Below are 20235 nucleotides of genomic sequence, written 5' to 3'. Positions count from 1 at the left end.
AGACCATCAGGACCAAGCTGGGTTTCCTGGGTCCAGATGTTTGGAGAAACTTCTTCCCTTTCTTTCATCACAGCTGTCCTGTGCCAGAAGTTCTGTTGACCCACTGAGAGAGGCATCATTTACGAAACACCAGGAACACTGAAGCTCATTGCATTGATCAAGCAGGACTCATGATCTTCACCAGCAGCTCCCTCACAGGGAAATCTTCAGCACTCCTCCGTAGGCCCGCCCCAGGAGATGGATAAATGCAGCATTTCATGAACACTGTGATGGAGACCTTTGGTTTGTGTAATGTTATAAATACTCAGATACTCCCCAGAGGCTCTGGACTTTTACATAAAGATATTATATTCAGTCCTGTAGAAAGTTATATATTTAAAAATATGTGATCCTCTCTGGTTACTCTAGTATGAATAACTCTGAATCACTTTATGGTAAATAACACACTATGTGTAAAAAAACTGTGAAAAAATTCCAGATGACAAGTTTGTAGTTCAACATACAAGTGACGACCTTTAACCTTCATCAGGTTTTATTTAATTGTGTCAGAGAAAATCTCACGTGCTCTTCATGCAGCTGAGTACATCAAGTGTTTGAAACGGAAGCTGTGCAGGTCTGAGATACAAACTGAGGTCCTGTTAATGCTGATATATAGTGACACAGTTACATGAGTTAATAATTCTTTTGTTTTTTTGTCTTTAACTTTATCAATAAAGCTGCAGCTTTCACTACAGCACATGTGGTACTTTAACCTTTGTACTGTTTTCATCAGTTCATTTTGCAGTTAACATGTGAACATGTTGGATGATCTGTCTGCTGTCACTCGGTGGGGCTGAGGTCTGAATCTGAGGGCAGCTCCTGTATTCACAAAGACAACAGAACCATCAAACTCAGATATAAATTTTATCCCTCAATATTGAAATAAAGCTGATTCTTCTGTCCTCACACACTCAGGATCTGAAATTCTTCTCTTGCATTTTTTTCAGTATTACAGTACACTACAGTACTTTAATCCATAGTTCCTGATTAATGAGGAGTTACTGAAGTACAAGCTTTTTAAAAAATTGTTACTGTCTTTACAGATGTGGCAAGAGACTGAAAACATGCTGTTGTTTGCACATATTTAATATTCAGCTCTGCACAGGAGCTGCAGCAGGGTGCAGCCTGTTGCTTTTACAGTATATACTTGTAATAAAAGTACAGTAACAGTAACTAGAAAGTGCATTTTCTGAAGAAACTGCAGTGTGAATGCTTGAATCTGAATGTATGCACTGAAATGAATTAATTGCTGAATTTTGAGTTAAAAATATTGAATGAGATTAAAAAAAAACAAAAAAAAAAAAACGAATTTAACCTGAAAACAAAGGTGCTGAACTGCTAAAAGCTGAAGGTTACACAGAAGAAGGAGTTGGAAAAAAACTGAAAATGTTTTAAATGTAAATTAGAAAACCCTAAGAAATGAGAAAAGAACATTTAGAGTCAGAAAACATCTGAATGAATATTAAAAGGTCATATTCTTTGAATCACTGAATGACTCAAATGTGATCCCTCCACTTTGATCCACACAGTTTAAAAAGTTTAAATGCCTGAGCTTTGAAAGATACGGTGTTGGAAAGAGAACAATAATGGCGACAATTTGAGGGTAAAATGATGGCTGTAACACTGTGGACACAGCAGCAGTTGAAAGAGAAGTGCTTAAGATGAATCTTGGTACAGTGGCAGGCAGAGCTCGTTAAGCAGGCAGGTGTGAGCCTGGTTGCTATAGTGACCGCACCCAAAGGCTCCATACACACGTACACAGACATGCGCCTCACTTTTGCTGCTTAAAATGAACAGAAAAGTCAGGCCGAAACAAATCGTTCCCAAATGAAAAGTAAAAGTCGCATTGAAAAAATTCTTTCACCGTGAGCGACAGCAGCTTCTAGTCTACTGAATTCTCAGTTTTCATGCCTGTGGAGTTTATTATATGGACGTGGTGACAGTGGAAAGACACCATGCTCTTCTGATTTTCAAACGAACCTTCTGAGCCATTTTAACATTAGAGTCTATGGAAGAGTTGGAGGGAGGAGGCTGTGCATTGGTGACATTTATGAAAGAACCATAACACCTAGTACAATAGTAAACACATTGGATGAAAGAGGACAGCCATGGCTACGTTTTGAGGGTAAAATCATACCTGTAGAGCAAACGCTGCGGACACAGCAGCAGTTTTAAAAAATATTTTAAGATTAATTTTTTTGCTCCTCTCACTCTAGCAGTTGAGCTGTCTCACTCTAGCCCCAACATTCCGTCCCATACACACCCATTATAAATTTTGAAACGGGTGAAAAAACATCATGAAACTTAAACTGGAACTGAAGAAAAAGTATAATAGATATTGAAAAGATAAATACAAGTTGAATAGTTGAATGTCTTGTCTTCGTTTTAAAGTTTGAATGGTGGCTCTATGTCAATGTATGTGGAAGTAGTAAGAGTTTAAAAATGAGTAAGTTGAATGAGAATTTGAAGGGTCTCCCCATTGAAATACATGGGAAATTTTTGTTGAATAAAGTTGAATAAAATTAAAAATATAAATGTTAAAAATGAGAAAAGTAGAAGCAGTCATGTCCAAAAGAATAGGAATCTAATGATGTTTGAATGGTTTTTCTAAGTTGAACGGTTTTGAAGGAGTTAGATGCCAAAAAACGTACGGAATATATAATAATAAAGATTCGAAGAACAATACTGTGAATGCTTTTCAAGCATTCACACTAATTAGTGACTGAGCAGCCTGGGGCGTTTCTCTTGATTTCTTTAGTAAATTCATTCACCTGCACAGCTAAACGAACCCTGACAGCCGAGTGCTCATTTTAGCTAGCTAGGTCTCAGGAGCTAGCTAAGGACGGTAGTTACGGATTAGCTTGCAAACACGTTTAACTTACCGAAAAAGTGCAGCGGGCCTCGGTCCTTCTGTCAGGTAGTCCAGTTTACTGAAGAACACCTCAGGCTGTCAGGTTAAAACACACGGTCGTGTTTTCGTAGCGCAAACGCTGGCCCTCCTCTCAGAGCCTACGTTCTATCTGCTATTCGCGAACAGAGATGCGCAAGTTTCTCCGTGACTGCAGCTGTCAGTCAAAGCTGTTATGATGACGTTTCACCCCAATTTAACATCACCGCGGTAGGAATTAGAATCAAACTTATGGGAAAGGAGACCCCTTGGACATAAATCAGCGTGATGAGAACTATTGATAACAAAAGAAAGAATTTTGGAAAAAAATTATCTGAGGAGAATGCGACAGACTGGCGACCTGTCCAGGGTGTACCCTGCCTTTCGCCCTATGACAGCTGGGATAGGCTCCAGCACCCCCTGCGACCCTGAAAAGGATAAGCGGAAGCGAATGGATGGAGAATTAATTTATTTTAGTCTGACCCCAGTCCCATCCGCTAACATGGAGGAGGTGGGGTTTATGACCTATACTGCAGCCAGACACCAGGGGCCGATAGAGACGTTTTGGCTTCATTTTTGGGGAGCCTTCGCGTCGTCCATGTTTTCTACAGTCAATGATTGTGACTTATGAACTTCTAACCCCTGAGATTCAATTGTACAGTTTGAGCAGGAGCGGAATAACGTGACTGAAAAAAATCGTATAGTGTTTGCCCAGCTTAATGCAGACTGTTTAAACTAAACAAGCTGCTGTTTCACATAATAAACCCTGTCACCCGCAGTATTGCCTTCTGTTTTAACAGTTAAAGCAGTAGAGATGAGCTGTTTGCATGTGCGTTGAACTCTAGTGTCATTAACCAGGCTAGCTGTTAGCTTATAGCCAGTGTTGGGGAGTAACGGAATACATGTACCGCCGTTACGTATTTAGAATACAAAATATGAGTAACTGTATTCCGTTACAGTTACCGTTTAAAAAGGTGGTATTCAGAATACAGTTACTTTGTTGAAATAAATGGATTACACTGCGGTACTTTCCTGTTTCATTTTGTCGCGGGTCAGGACTGTTTGGGTTTTGTTTGACAGCTACGTTCTTTCGTTCCAGGCGGCAGCGTTACGGTTGCCATGGTTACAGGGCGACGCTCTCTCTCTCTTTCTGCGACTGTGTGTTTCCTGGGTGAGAGAGCGCCTTTTCGTTGTTGTTGTTGTGCTAAGCTAACAGGCAGAATGCTACAAGCATAGCTCTAAAGAATGTAGCATCATGGGCAGTATAGTCCGTGTTGCAGGGAGAATGGACTGCCATACACGTTATGTGTCTGTGAGCGCGAGGAGGGAGAAAAAGGCGAGTGGAAAGGTACGAGTTGTCGTCGAGGAAAAACGGGAGCTGGAAGCATGTAAATATAATAATAACCACTGCAGCCAAGAAGAGTGCCTGACGAGCCCAGTTGTAAGTAAGCTATTAAGACTCGACTGTACACCGTGTTCGTGTTTTCCTCCGAAAACAATAAGTTCCGTTGGAGCAGTCTTTCAACGCCTCTCTCTGTCTCTCGCAAGAAAAATTGACCCACACAACAAAGTAAAGCTATTTTTCGGCTATGAGCCGACAGGGACCCCGCCGTATTAGTCAGAGGTCCCTTTACTACAGTTCGGAGTCGCGGACCTTCAGTAATAGTAATAAATCACACAGCAATAGTACATTCACGTTGTTGTAAAAAGCACGATAATATATTAAGTAATCCAAAGTATTCAGAATACGTTACTCTCATTGAGTAACGTAACGGAATACGTTACAGAATACATTTTGGGGCATGTATTCTGTATTCTGTAACGGAATACATTTTAAAAGTAACCTTCCCAACACTGCTTATAGCTCACGCTAGCTAACCAGCGAGCAGTAAACAGGACAGCTGCACAAAACAAACTTATCTCACTACAACGTAGCGCAAAAATATGACTCGCAGCTCGAGCTCGACACAGCTTCTGTAACATAAGACTGACATCCAGCTAACCACAGCTAAAAAGATATTTAGAGAAAACTTAGCATTTCCTCAGGTTACACGAGTTGAGTTGTTTCACGCTGAAAAGTTGGTTTGTTTTCGCTCTCACTGAAGACACCGACACTGAAGACATAACTGTTCTTTTGTACTGCTTTTAAGCGAAACATTCTTTGTATGTGAGGAAAATGCTGTTCATCCTCTTCAGCTCTAGCGTAGACTCTGCCATGTTTTCATGTTTCTTCTTTCCGTGTGTCCGCTACTTTGAAACGCTTGGGCCGCTCTGCCCGCCCGAGTTTCAAACTGGTCATGTGACTGCATGGCCACATCTCATTGGTAAAAACGTTACCGGAAACTCCACTGGCGGCATGTTACCTAATGTGTTAAACTAATTTTTTTTTTTTTAAAGTAACGAGTCGAATTTTGCAAATGTAGCGGAGTAAAAGTACCGTTTCTTCTTCACAAATGTACTCAAGTAAAAGTAAAAAGTATCGTGCAAAAAAGGTACTTTAAAAGTACATTTTTTTCAAAAACTTACTCAAGTAAATGTAACGGAGTAAATGTAACTCGTTACTACCCACCTCTGCCAATTTCTAAGAAAAAAGATAATGTATACAACTATAGTAACTAGAGAGGGATACATTTAATGAGCCATACCTGTTAGGAGGTGGTGGGTAGGTGTATTGTTGTTGTTTGGTTTTTATTTTCCTTTTTGGCATAGGTAGGCGAGGCGGGGCTTGATGGCATTCCGGCACACCTGCGGCGCATCGGATGTCATCAGTGAGCGCTTTTATGGAGCTGAGTTACGGACGTCTGGTGTCGGAGTATTGTCGCTGTCACAAGTGGTAACGTGTTAGTGCAAGCTGAATCTGCTGATTCCACGCTATTGAGCTGCATGTTTTTAGGATCCATCAGAGAGATACTCCCTACAGCTTATGACAAAATTTGATCCGATTTGATTGATGGCCCTAATCATGACCTTTTGACCTCCCCCCTCCCCCCCGGAAGTGTGTAATTTGATCCCCTAAGCGTGTCGAATTGCATCCTGAGAAGGGAGGGGCAAACCCCCGGTGCATCCGGAGAAGGGAGGGGGGGAAACCCCCGGAAGCGCGCCACCTGTTGCGCCACCTGTTGTTGGAAAAAAAGAAAAAAGTTTTTAGAGGCAGGGAGGGTCTGCGGCAGGGGAGGGGAATAAAAGCAGAGAGGAGGCCGTCACAATTTCTAAGCACAGACACAAGATGGATCCTTTCATTCTGCAGCCCAGCAGCGCTCCTGTGTACTTGGACGGCGAAGAGATCTGCTCTCCCGAGGCCGCGAGCATGGGAGGCAGCAGCTGGGGAGATCAGAGAGGGAGGGAGGGTTCCTGAAGCATAGGGGTGACGCAGCAGTTGACTCTGTGCTGTATAGAGAGACAGAGCGGCAGATAGTTTTCCACAAACTCATAGTTTGAATTCTGTTTCAATATTATGACAATTTTCTCTGTTTTTTTTTTTTTTTACAATAGCGGATGTAATTTTACTTTCATAAGCTGCACCGGCGCTTGTAATGGGAAAAAAATTCTGCTTATGCATTAATGTAATTAATTAACTTATTTATCCTTAAGTAAGGTAATGACTTGAGTTCTAATGCTTTTTGTCTCTTGAGTTAGCTGTCAATGTGGGATTTTTTCCCCTTTTTGTTCAGTTAAAGCTGCCTTTCATTCTTCAACACAGCTTAAACTCTAATAGGTAAGCTTTCTTGTAATTTCTTAGTTCTGCAGGCTTCTTGAAAGACATCCGAGACTCTTCTTTGGATGCTGGCTGCCTTTTGTTTTGTTTTCTGTCAAGATGATCCCACACTGCTTCGATTATCTTGAGGTTCGAACCCTGGAGAGATCAATCCATGACTGATGCGTTGTTTCATCCAGGCATACTTTGACTACATTGGCAGTATGTTTGCGATCATTGTCGTACTGAAAAATGAAGTTGCTGCCAATCAGACACTACGTGGTATTACATGGTCGATCAAAATCTGGTGGAACTTTTCTACATTCATAATTTGATTAATTTGGATAAGAGCTCCAACAACACTGGCTGAAATCCAGCCTCAAAGCACGGTAGAGTATCCACGCTGTGTTAAAGACGGCTATAGACATTCACTGTTGTATCTCTCTTCGGACCTCTTCCATGCATATTTCAAATTTGGATTCATTACTCCATAAGACATATTACAGCTGATTTCTTTTTCCAGTCAATTTCTTGTGTAATTTGGCACACCTCAGCCTTATTTTTCTCTGTTCTCCTTCCTTAAGAATGGCTTATTAACAGCCACCCTTCCAACTCAGATAACTTTTGATGAGGTTTCATGAAATGTTTACAGCACTTGAGTTACTCGCCACGGCCATCCTAAATGCTAAGAACACTAAACTTTAATTCTAAATTACGTAATTAACGTTAACCAGAAAAAACAAGCCAAAGTCGAAATGTTGCTGAGCTGACCTGTGGTATGCTATGTCTTCTAAAGCACGTATAATGTAAACAGAACTGGTCTTTGCACAGAAGCCTGTGGAGCTTCATAATTAACCTCAGTGTGTGAAGAGGACTCTCCATTTAATAATAGCTGTAATAAAATGTTATGGCCGACGGTGTTAAACGCTGCACTTGGGTCTAGCAGGGAAGATTTCAACTTTTCAATATGAATGAAGGCTGAAAACTGATTAGATTAATGTCTGATGATCTTTTCTGTGCTTCTTCAAGTTTGTAACACCAAACATATTAAAGGATGGTGTAAGGTTCACAGGAAGAGTTTAATTAGACACACATTTACTATTTTTCTTTATACTCTTTCTTTCTTGACATGTTTAATATGATTACTATCAGAGGAGAAAATGAACCTTGTGTAGTCTAAAAACTTTTTTATTTAATCAAACTGTAATGTTGTTGAACTCTGACGGACGTGTCTTTTAATCTTGTCAACAAATCCTTAATCACCTAAATGTGCCATTTATCATCTTGTAAAATGTTCCCTCTGCTTCTGTTGCACATCTCCCCGGACACTCTCTGCTTCACCAGCCCTGTGCAGCTGGTCCAACCCCTGCCTGCCTCCTTAAACTGGGGTGTTTAAATCTCTTTACCTCTGTTGTGAACTTCACACAAAGTTTGTGGTAACAAAATCAAACTGACGAGGATCTCGTTTGAAAAACACACACACTCACGAGACAAAATAAAAACAGACTGCTCAAAGCAAAAGCAGAGCCCTCACAGCTGGTAGCACAAAACACAGTGACAACGTGCGTATCAGATACCCTCAGTGCCAAAAGCATAAATATGAAAAAATGTGATCACCAAGAATATCCTAAAAATGGCATTGAGGTGCGTGTTACAGTAAAAAAAAAAAAAAAAAAAAGCAGCCAAATTTTCATCTGAAAATGTTGAATTTTAGTAAAAACAATGCTCTGTAGTTTGATACTGTCGTTACAGACAAAGCAGATGTTTAAAGCCTTCGGACGCTCATTTGAAACGCACACATTCTCCTTATCAGCTGGAAACATTAAAGCCGTAAAATGACTTTTTCAAACGGATAAAAACTATTGAACAGCAGCAATGTTGAGCCTGTTCCAAAATTTGAATGTACATGTTTTGAAGGTGCGGGTCTTGTTGAATTATTAAACATACATTCTTTAATTTTTCGAGCCACAAAAACAACAACTTTTAATTTTCTTCTGCTTGAGTATCGGCCTCGGGTAGCTCTACTTATCATTGCTCAGTCAGTTGTCTGTTTGTGCTACTTTTTTTCAAGGAGCACTGGATTATTGGTAAGGGTGACTTTATGTGTTTAGCTACTTAAGTGGAAGTACTGTGGATAGTTTTACCTTACATACATAGATCTACCAGTACAGCTTCTGAGGTATCTGTTTACAAAATGTTATAATCTATTCAAAGGTTCTTTGCAATTTTACATTGATAAACATTATCCTTAACACATTTGGCCCACATAAAGTACTATGGCCATCACACGGTCATTTAGAATTGTTTAAATAACTCGTGTCTTAAGTCCTTCCATCAAACAGAAAATAAAAAAAAAAAAACATGGTTCACTTTTACATCACAAAATGTTAGAAATATAAGCCGTTCATAACAACCTGAAAGGCTGGGAGTTTAAAATGCAAACCGATGGAAGCAGAAGTAGAAGACTATAATGTCACAGAGCACACGGTGTCTATTATTGTGTAGACATTTATAAATAAGAGCTTAATAAAGATGCTTAATTTCTTAAGAAATAAACAGGTGGAGTGATCTTTATCAAAAGTGGATGTTGCATCTGTGGCTAAACCACTGTACCCAAAAAACTTTAAAAATCTACTGTGTATGAGGCTGTGTAAGTAAAGCTTGCCCTTCACACCCACGTGTAATAAACCATTTGTTGGGGGTTGTGGATTTGACACCTCAGCATTGTGAAAGTGGGGAAACATGTTTCTGACTGTGCATAAGATTTCTGCTTACAACTTAGAATCTCAGTTCTAAATGAAATTCAGATGTTTTTTAAGTATGGCTAATGTATTATTTGACTTCTAAGGCACACACACACACACACACACACACACACACACACACACACACACACACACACACACACACACACACACACAAGAACAACACAGAGAAGAAGAAGAGGGGGTAGTTTTACTACGCATCATAAAAACGCAATCATTCATCTTCCGACTGTATCTTTCTGTTCTGGCTTTAGAATCATAGGTTGTTTACTGAACCGTACTTTGGGAGTCATACTGTTGTGATACTGGGGAGAAAAGGGTAAGGTTTAAACCATTACACACAAAACTTGAAAAACCTAAAGAGTGTGTGAGACTGCTAGCTGTGTTGTTCAGCATTAAACTCATCTACAAATGTGTTAGTAAAGAGCGACTTGTGCTTCTGTCCCATTAAGCAACGGTTTAACAAATTTCACTGCAAACTATAAAAGGAATCTGGATTTAAATAGAACATAGTAGTGCAGGAAACACTAGTATAAGGTGTCTATGGAACAAATCTCCTTCAGCGTTCAAATGACCAAAGTGAGGCCTACAGGCGTTTCTCTCGGTTGGTTGTGTTCAGGGAAAAAGCAGCTAAATACGCTGAGACTGCTCCGCATTGTTAGCGAGTTAACTCTGGATATCTGTAGGTTTGTCAAACTTGGAGTGAACAAAAGCAGAAAAACAGTAAAAGATGCAGACAGTGAAAGTCTGGTTTATTTCATGAACACAATGAAACATTTTACAGTCCACAGAGCAAAGTAGCATACATGATAAATAGATACACATAACATGAGAAGTAAAACTCGTCGTCTTACCACATGTTATATTCAGTAAACTTAAAATAACCACAGAAATTAGAGTTTAGTGTTTTAAGTCATCTATTAAAAAACACGAGTCAACATTACTGAAGTGACGCTTTAACGATGCGTCTTATCACCGTGTTTATGATGATATAACATGTTCTCTCGTTAGTAGATGTCTGCGCTGTCACTTGTCATGAAAATGTCCAGAGCCAGGGTTCCTCTTTAATTACCATTGATCATTAATAGGGTCACAAAAGATTTGTCGCATTATCCCCATAAACAAAATGCTTTTATAGAAATCAATGTGATACAAATATTTCGATTCTTGATTCACAATGTGCACGAACTCAAAATCTTTAGAGGTTCATATTTATAAAGTATCGCAAATAATACATTTATACCATTGTATGAGCTACACTTCTTGTAAAAACTGATTGAAAAAAGCTCCTGTCGTGACCTTCCTTCTGTGAGGACACACACACACACACAGAGAGAGAGAGAGGGGGAGATCATTAGGATTGGAGGCGTTTTTGGATTTTCACTTATTGTTGGCTTTACAGTCACATAAAATTCATTCCAATTTTTTTGCCTTTGCTTCAATTAAGGTGTTTCTTTAAATCTACAGCAGCTTCCTTTTCAAAAAGTTTACTGACATAGTAAGGAAGTAGCTAGGGAACTCAGTAAGTATGAGCAACAACAGCTTAGGGACTGTTTCTACAATAAAGAGGAATTCATCATCATCTGCAGTTCATCAAAAAAAAAAAGTGCCATTAAAAACAATTCAGCAGATCCTCAAAGTATGGATACAATCTGTTTTCAGCTGTAGAGGTACGCTTCACGTACTTATCAACATGCAGTTTAGAGGCTTGCATTAGAGTGCTTTGGTACTTGGGCCTCTTTTATTTAGCACGGTTATACCATGCCGTGTATTTAGCTATATAAATATGCTCAAGAGTCTATTGTATGTTTGTCATGCAATTAAAAATTCAAAAATATAATTTTTAAATCAGTAACTTTGCAAATTTAGAGGAAATGTTTTTGGATAACAAATGTGTCACCTTTTCAACAGGGTTTGAATAATCAGCGTTAACACAGAGACATTTATGCGCTGGGTATAACAGACATCCTTACCTTGGAGCAGAGAAACACGGTGTATTGTTGCTTTTCTCTATTGTATAGCAGCGCCCGACTGTCAGAAACGCTCTGTGCGGGTAGCAAAGTCGGATCCAACGCACATCCAGGAATCCGTGTGAAAGAAAGGTCTCGCTGCAGCTAGGCTCTCAGGATAGTCAGGCTTTTATTTATATTTGCATTCTGGTGCGTTAAAGCAGCCTCTGTGTCCCGCTTGGATCCTCATTCCGAAAATTCAGATATTTAAATAAAATGGCGAATTGGTGAGAATTGATGAGGAGCCACTTAGATCCGTAAAATGAGGTTTGATTAAATTAAACTCTTATGAACAGCTATGAACTCTACCTCTCTGCTGATGTGTTCCAAACAAACAATGTTTTCTACACGTCCAAACTGTGTGCTAACTACCTCACACCACTGTGTCTGGGATCCGAAAAAATAAGAAGTTAAAACGCTATACCTTGCGACAGTTGTGAAGTGCTGAGGAAACTACTGTGTGTCTGATGGGGTGTTTTTATATAGGTGGACTTGGTTTCAGTTGGCCTCTGACATGATAAGATAAAATAAAGGAAACTGATTGTAATGGAACTACAGTGCTGGGATGCTCTTGATAAAGGGAGCCTCTTTTATTGTTTTATGACTTGTTTTGCTGACTGTTGGGGGCCTAACTGTAACCAACGCTGTCTAACTGTTGCAGAGTTAAGAATCTGTAGTTTTTAGAAGTAACACAAGAAAAGTTTATTTCTAAAGGAATACCTGTTGTTTGTGGTGCTCTATTTAAAACTATTAGTGTCATGAACCGAAGTTCAGCGCACAAGCTGGACCCAGAAGCAGAGCCAACACACACAGGAGTACGAGAAAATAAACTTTATTTTAACTGAAGGTGTCCCGGGAGGGTAGAAGGAAAACACGCGTGAAACTCGAGAAACCAAGGGACCGGGAGATGAGTCGCGCAGGAACGCCGAAAACGGGACTGTGGGAGGCTGCAACAGAAAAAGGACAAGAATTATTGGGGCGCGGGGAAATAGCAGCATACGTGGGGGAAGAGTATGAGTCTTACGGTGACAGCGGGGCCGTGGGAGCCGGAGGGAGGGGTCAGGGTCCGCGCTAAATTTGCAAAGTTACTGATTTAAAAATTATATTTTTGAATTTTTAATTGCATGACAAACATACAATAGACTCTTGAGCATATTTATATAGCTAAATACACAATGGTATAACCGTGCTAAATAAAAGAGGTCCAAGTACCAAAGCACTCTAATGCAAGCCTCTAAACTGCATGTTGATAAGTACGTGAAGCGTACCTCTACAGCTGAAAACAGATTGTATCCATACTTTGAGGATCTGCTGAATTGTTTTTAATGGCACTTTTTTTTTTTGATGAACTGCAGATGATGATGAATTCCTCTTTATTGTAGAAACAGTCCCTAAGCTGTTGTTGCTCATACTTACTGAGTTCCCTAGCTACTTCCTTACTATGTCAGTAAACTTTTTGAAAAGGAAGCTGCTGTAGATTTAAAGAAACACCTTAATTGAAGCAAAGGCAAAAAAATTGGAATGAATTTTATGTGACTGTAAAGCCAACAATAAGTGAAAATCCAAAAACGCCTCCAATCCTAATGATCTCCCCCTCTCTCTCTCTCTGTGTGTGTGTGTGTGTCCTCACAGAAGGAAGGTCACGACAGGAGCTTTTTTCAATCAGTTTTTACAAGAAGTGTAGCTCATACAATGGTATAAATGTATTATTTGCGATACTTTATAAATATGAACCTCTAAAGATTTTGAGTTCGTGCACATTGTGAATCAAGAATCGAAATATTTGTATCACATTGATTTCTATAAAAGCATTTTGTTTATGGGGATAATGCGACAAATCTTTTGTGACCCTATTAATGATCAATGGTAATTAAAGAGGAACCCTGGCTCTGGACATTTTCATGACAAGTGACAGCGCAGACATCTACTAACGAGAGAACATGTTATATCATCATAAACACGGTGATAAGACGCATCGTTAAAGCGTCACTTCAGTAATGTTGACTCGTGTTTTTTAATAGATGACTTAAAACACTAAACTCTAATTTCTGTGGTTATTTTAAGTTTACTGAATATAACATGTGGTAAGACGACGAGTTTTACTTCTCATGTTATGTGTATCTATTTATCATGTATGCTACTTTGCTCTGTGGACTGTAAAATGTTTCATTGTGTTCATGAAATAAACCAGACTTTCACTGTCTGCATCTTTTACTGTTTTTCTGCTTTTGTTCACTCCAAGTTTGACAAACCTACAGATATCCAGAGTTAACTCGCTAACAATGCGGAGCAGTCTCAGCGTATTTAGCTGCTTTTTCCCTGAACACAACCAACCGAGAGAAACGCCTGTAGGCCTCACTTTGGTCATTTGAACGCTGAAGGAGATTTGTTCCATAGACACCTTATACTAGTGTTTCCTGCACTACTATGTTCTATTTAAATCCAGATTCCTTTTATAGTTTGCAGTGAAATTTGTTAAACCGTTGCTTAATGGGACAGAAGCACAAGTCGCTCTTTACTAACACATTTGTAGATGAGTTTAATGCTGAACAACACAGCTAGCAGTCTCACACACTCTTTAGGTTTTTCAAGTTTTGTGTGTAATGGTTTAAACCTTACCCTTTTCTCCCCAGTATCACAACAGTATGACTCCCAAAGTACGGTTCAGTAAACAACCTATGATTCTAAAGCCAGAACAGAAAGATACAGTCGGAAGATGAATGATTGCGTTTTTATGATGCGTAGTAAAACTACCCCCTCTTCTTCTTCTCTGTGTTGTTCTTGTGTGTGTGTGTGTGTGTGTGTGTGTGTGTGTGTGTGTGTGTGTGTGTGTGTGTGTGTGTGTGCCTTAGAAGTCAAATAATACATTAGCCATACTTAAAAAACATCTGAATTTCATTTAGAACTGAGATTCTAAGTTGTAAGCAGAAATCTTATGCACAGTCAGAAACATGTTTCCCCACTTTCACAATGCTGAGGTGTCAAATCCACAACCCCCAACAAATGGTTTATTACACGTGGGTGTGAAGGGCAAGCTTTACTTACACAGCCTCACACACAGTAGATTTTTAAAGTTTTTTGGGTACAGTGGTTTAGCCACAGATGCAACATCCACTTTTGATAAAGATCACTCCACCTGTTTATTTCTTAAGAAATTAAGCATCTTTATTAAGCTCTTATTTATAAATGTCTACACAATAATAGACACCGTGTGCTCTGTGACATTATAGTCTTCTACTTCTGCTTCCATCGGTTTGCATTTTAAACTCCCAGCCTTTCAGGTTGTTATGAACGGCTTATATTTCTAACATTTTGTGATGTAAAAGTGAACCATGTTTTTTTTTTTTTATTTTCTGTTTGATGGAAGGACTTAAGACACGAGTTATTTAAACAATTCTAAATGACCGTGTGATGGCCATAGTACTTTATGTGGGCCAAATGTGTTAAGGATAATGTTTATCAATGTAAAATTGCAAAGAACCTTTGAATAGATTATAACATTTTGTAAACAGATACCTCAGAAGCTGTACTGGTAGATCTATGTATGTAAGGTAAAACTATCCACAGTACTTCCACTTAAGTAGCTAAACACATAAAGTCACCCTTACCAATAATCCAGTGCTCCTTGAAAAAAAGTAGCACAAACAGACAACTGACTGAGCAATGATAAGTAGAGCTACCCGAGGCCGATACTCAAGCAGAAGAAAATTAAAAGTTGTTGTTTTTGTGGCTCGAAAAATTAAAGAATGTAATTCAACAAGACCCGCACCTTCAAAACATGTACATTCAAATTTTGGAACAGGCTCAACATTGCTGCTGTTCAATAGTTTTTATCCGTTTGAAAAAGTCATTTTACGGCTTTAATGTTTCCAGCTGATAAGGAGAATGTGTGCGTTTCAAATGAGCGTCCGAAGGCTTTAAACATCTGCTTTGTCTGTAACGACAGTATCAAACTACAGAGCATTGTTTTTACTAAAATTCAACATTTTCAGATGAAAATTTGGCTGCTTTTTTTTTTTTTTTTTTTTACTGTAACACGCACCTCAATGCCATTTTTAGGATATTCTTGGTGATCACATTTTTTCATATTTATGCTTTTGGCACTGAGGGTATCTGATACGCACGTTGTCACTGTGTTTTGTGCTACCAGCTGTGAGGGCTCTGCTTTTGCTTTGAGCAGTCTGTTTTTATTTTGTCTCGTGAGTGTGTGTGTTTTTCAAACGAGATCCTCGTCAGTTTGATTTTGTTACCACAAACTTTGTGTGAAGTTCACAACAGAGGTAAAGAGATTTAAACACCCCAGTTTAAGGAGGCAGGCAGGGGTTGGACCAGCTGCACAGGGCTGGTGAAGCAGAGAGTGTCCGGGGAGATGTGCAACAGAAGCAGAGGGAACATTTTACAAGATGATAAATGGCACATTTAGGTGATTAAGGATTTGTTGACAAGATTAAAAGACACGTCCGTCAGAGTTCAACAACATTACAGTTTGATTAAATAAAAAAGTTTTTAGACTACACAAGGTTCATTTTCTCCTCTGATAGTAATCATATTAAACATGTCAAGAAAGAAAGAGTATAAAGAAAAATAGTAAATGTGTGTCTAATTAAACTCTTCCTGTGAACCTTACACCATCCTTTAATATGTTTGGTGTTACAAACTTGAAGAAGCACAGAAAAGATCATCAGACATTAATCTAATCAGTTTTCAGCCTTCATTCATATTGAAAAGTTGAAATCTTCCCTGCTAGACCCAAGTGCAGCGTTTAACACCGTCGGCCATAACATTTTATTACAGCTATTATTAAATGGAGAGTCCTCTTCACACACTGAGGTTAATTATGAAGCTCCACAGGCTTCTGTGCAAAGACCAGTTCTGTTTACATTATACGTGCTTTAGAAGACATAGCATACCACAGGTCAGCTCAGCAACATTTCGACTTTGGCTTGTTTTTTCTGGTTAACGTTAATTACGTAATTTAGAATTAAAGTTTAGTGTTCTTAGCATTTAGGATGGCCGTGGCGAGTAACTCAAGTGCTGTAAACATTTCATGAAACCTCATCAAAAGTTATCTGAGTTGGAAGGGTGGCTGTTAATAAGCCATTCTTAAGGAAGGAGAACAGAGAAAAATAAGGCTGAGGTGTGCCAAATTACACAAGAAATTGACTGGAAAAAGAAATCAGCTGTAATATGTCTTATGGAGTAATGAATCCAAATTTGAAATATGCATGGAAGAGGTCCGAAGAGAGATACAACAGTGAATGTCTATAGCCGTCTTTAACACAGCGTGGATACTCTACCGTGCTTTGAGGCTGGATTTCAGCCAGTGTTGTTGGAGCTCTTATCCAAATTAATCAAATTATGAATGTAGAAAAGTTCCACCAGATTTTGATCGACCATGTAATACCACGTAGTGTCTGATTGGCAGCAACTTCATTTTTCAGTACGACAATGATCGCAAACATACTGCCAATGTAGTCAAAGTATGCCTGGATGAAACAACGCATCAGTCATGGATTGATCTCTCCAGGGTTCGAACCTCAAGATAATCGAAGCAGTGTGGGATCATCTTGACAGAAAACAAAACAAAAGGCAGCCAGCATCCAAAGAAGAGTCTCGGATGTCTTTCAAGAAGCCTGCAGAACTAAGAAATTACAAGAAAGCTTACCTATTAGAGTTTAAGCTGTGTTGAAGAATGAAAGGCAGCTTTAACTGAACAAAAAGGGGAAAAAATCCCACATTGACAGCTAACTCAAGAGACAAAAAGCATTAGAACTCAAGTCATTACCTTACTTAAGGATAAATAAGTTAATTAATTACATTAATGCATAAGCAGAATTTTTTTCCCATTACAAGCGCCGGTGCAGCTTATGAAAGTAAAATTACATCCGCTATTGTAAAAAAAAAAAAAAACAGAGAAAATTGTCATAATATTGAAACAGAATTCAAACTATGAGTTTGTGGAAAACTATCTGCCGCTCTGTCTCTCTATACAGCACAGAGTCAACTGCTGCGTCACCCCTATGCTTCAGGAACCCTCCCTCCCTCTCTGATCTCCCCAGCTGCTGCCTCCCATGCTCGCGGCCTCGGGAGAGCAGATCTCTTCGCCGTCCAAGTACACAGGAGCGCTGCTGGGCTGCAGAATGAAAGGATCCATCTTGTGTCTGTGCTTAGAAATTGTGACGGCCTCCTCTCTGCTTTTATTCCCCTCCCCTGCCGCAGACCCTCCCTGCCTCTAAAAACTTTTTTCTTTTTTTCCAACAACAGGTGGCGCAACAGGTGGCGCGCTTCCGGGGGTTTCCCCCCCTCCCTTCTCCGGATGCACCGGGGGTTTGCCCCTCCCTTCTCAGGATGCAATTCGACACGCTTAGGGGATCAAATTACACACTTCCGGGGGGGAGGGGGGAGGTCAAAAGGTCATGATTAGGGCCATCAATCAAATCGGATCAAATTTTGTCATAAGCTGTAGGGAGTATCTCTCTTCCATCTTCTGCCTGCTTCTCCTTTGTTTTAGCCTGTTCCGCTGCCTGCTCGCCTGCCTAGTTTCTTTGTGTTGGCTACTGTGGATCCCTGACGGAGAGCTACGTCACACCAGTCTGTGATCACTGCTACAGCTGTAGTTTTGTGTTTCAAGTAAGCTCTCCAACTCTCCCCGTCCACTTTAGTTTAACTCTCGGCTGTCGACGTTACCCCGTAAACTCTGTTTGTCCCTCGTTTTCAGGTAGCTCCGGTGCGTCATCTGCCCACCCACATACCTCGGCTCTGTCTCATCTCTTCGGCTTTGCTCTCCTTGCACATTTTACCTGTCACTGTATATAGCCCCCTCCCTTGTAAATATTCCCCATCATTGTATATAAACTTGCATCACAACTATCTTGTGCCCGTGTGTGTTTCTGCCACTAAATCCATCCATGTAGTTTTCCTAACAATACCGTGGGGATATGGAGAGGAGTTGATGAAGCTAGGTTAAGAGAGGTGATGATCAGTGAGCAACAGCATGGCTTCATGCAGCAAAAGAGCACTACAGATGCAATGTTTGCTTTAAGAGTGTTGATGGAGAAGTACAGAAAAAGTCAAAATGAACGTATATGCTGATGAGCTAAAGAAATATGGTACTGCATGAGGAAATCAGGAGTGGTATAGAATAATACTGATAACAGTAACAATGACAGTAAAAGAAATTATGAGTTTAAAAAATTGTTTTGAAAAACAGGGACAAAGTTATAAGTTATGACTGAATAACTTTTTGTAATTTTATCTCTACACTATCACAGTGGATTTTAAATTAAACAATCAAGTTCAGAATTTTAACTTTATTTCAAGGCTTTAACAAAACTATTGCTTTATAGACATTTTTTTTCTTTCCCCCCCCCTTCCCTTCCCCTCCCCTCTTTTTCCCCTTCCCTTCCTTCCTCTCCCCATCCTTTTTACATAAAATATAATTATCATTATATAAACAATCATATCTATGTCTATACATACATATTTATTATCCTAAATAAGTATATTCAAAGGAGGGAGAGAGGGAAAAAAAAACGAAAAAAATGAAAAAAACTAAAAAAAAACCAAACGAACCCCCCCCCCCTCTCAAAAAAAAAACAAACAAAAAAAAAAAAAACACAACACCTGCGTAGACCCATATATATAATCTTGGGGCAGATATGAGAGGAGGCCAAACCTCTCAGTTTTACTTATTAAAGTAATCTATAAAGGGTTGCCAAATTAGGTAAAACTGTTTAACATTATCTCAATGAAAATTTAATTTTCTCCAGCTGTAAATGATACATTGTGTCTCTTAATAAAGCAGAATGAGTTGGGGGGGCTTTATTTTTCCAATTTAGAAGTATAAGGCGTCTTGCAAGCAATGTTATAAAACTCAGAGCACGAATTTGTTTATTATTTAAGTTTTTAACTGTAGCTACACCAAATAGTGCCATTACTGGGTCTGGGGGGAGCTGTTTTTTAAAAATATCAGACAAAGTTTTAAATATTTTAGACCAGTAGGTAGCGATATTAGGACATGTCCAAAACATATGTGACAATGAGGCAGAATTCTGGCCACATCGATCACATCTTGAATCGGCCCCTGGAAACATCCTTGAAACCTTCAATTTAGACAGATGGAGCCTATGCAAGACCTTAAATTGTAGCAGTCCGTGCCTGCAACAGACAGAAGTGGAGTGAACCAGTTCTTGTGCCTTAGTCCATTGATCTTTAGTGATGTTAGTAGCCAGTTCTTCACTCCAAGCATTTCTCAAGTGGTCCAATGTAGTTGTACTGTCTATTTGCAAAAGTTGGTTGTAGATCCTAGAAATAGCTCCTTTCTTTAGCGGGTTCATTAAGAATAGATCATCTGAAACTAGCTTTTGTGGTTCATTGGGAAAGGATGGAAACGTTTCTTTAATAAAATGACGTATTTGTAAATACTTGAAAAAATCTCTGTTCTCCGCGGCTGCTGAGTGAGCCCTCATCTGGGACTCTCCTCAGCTCTTTCCGGGACAGTGGCGCAGCTGCCCCTCTGGTGGTCTTCCTTGGTCTCTTGTGTTCTGGGGGCCTCTGGATGTCTGGAGTTTTGATCTCCTCCACACCTGCTTCATGCCCTGGAGGACGGGGCTGTGGCCCCCCCACACCCTCTAGCAGATTATTACATGAAGGAACCTTTTAAAAAACAAAAAACAAACGCGTCCATGCTCACAGGTGTACACACGGGTGATCACACCCACAAACTACACCCTTTTTGGCTCCTACCTCAAAGCACACTGTGTTCTGTTGATCTTATGTGCTGCACAATAATGTTTAACATTTAGTATTTACTGTTATATTCCCATATATCATTGTGATGTT

The 20235-nt window shown here is 39.5% G+C and overlaps 1 long non-coding RNA gene across 1 annotated transcript; it reads left to right on the top strand.

Annotated features, from left to right (window-relative positions):
- Window positions 1–3820: 3820 nt before the first annotated feature.
- Window positions 3821–18255, top strand: LOC146697959 (uncharacterized). The gene is made up of 3 exons (XR_014922874.1): window positions 3821–4367; window positions 17388–18024; window positions 18113–18255. It is a non-coding gene; the product is annotated as an uncharacterized LOC146697959 (long non-coding RNA).
- The last annotated feature ends 1980 nt before the right edge of the window (window positions 18256–20235 follow it).

Source organism: Copadichromis virginalis, linkage group LG11 (assembly GCF_057382275.1).
Source record: "Copadichromis virginalis isolate Kocher_CV1m ecotype Utaka linkage group LG11, C_Virginalis_male_GT1.1, whole genome shotgun sequence".
NCBI lineage: Eukaryota > Metazoa > Chordata > Actinopteri > Cichliformes > Cichlidae > Copadichromis > Copadichromis virginalis.
The sequence above is the reverse complement of the archived record's forward strand: the minus strand, read 5'-3'. Positions and strand labels throughout refer to the sequence as shown.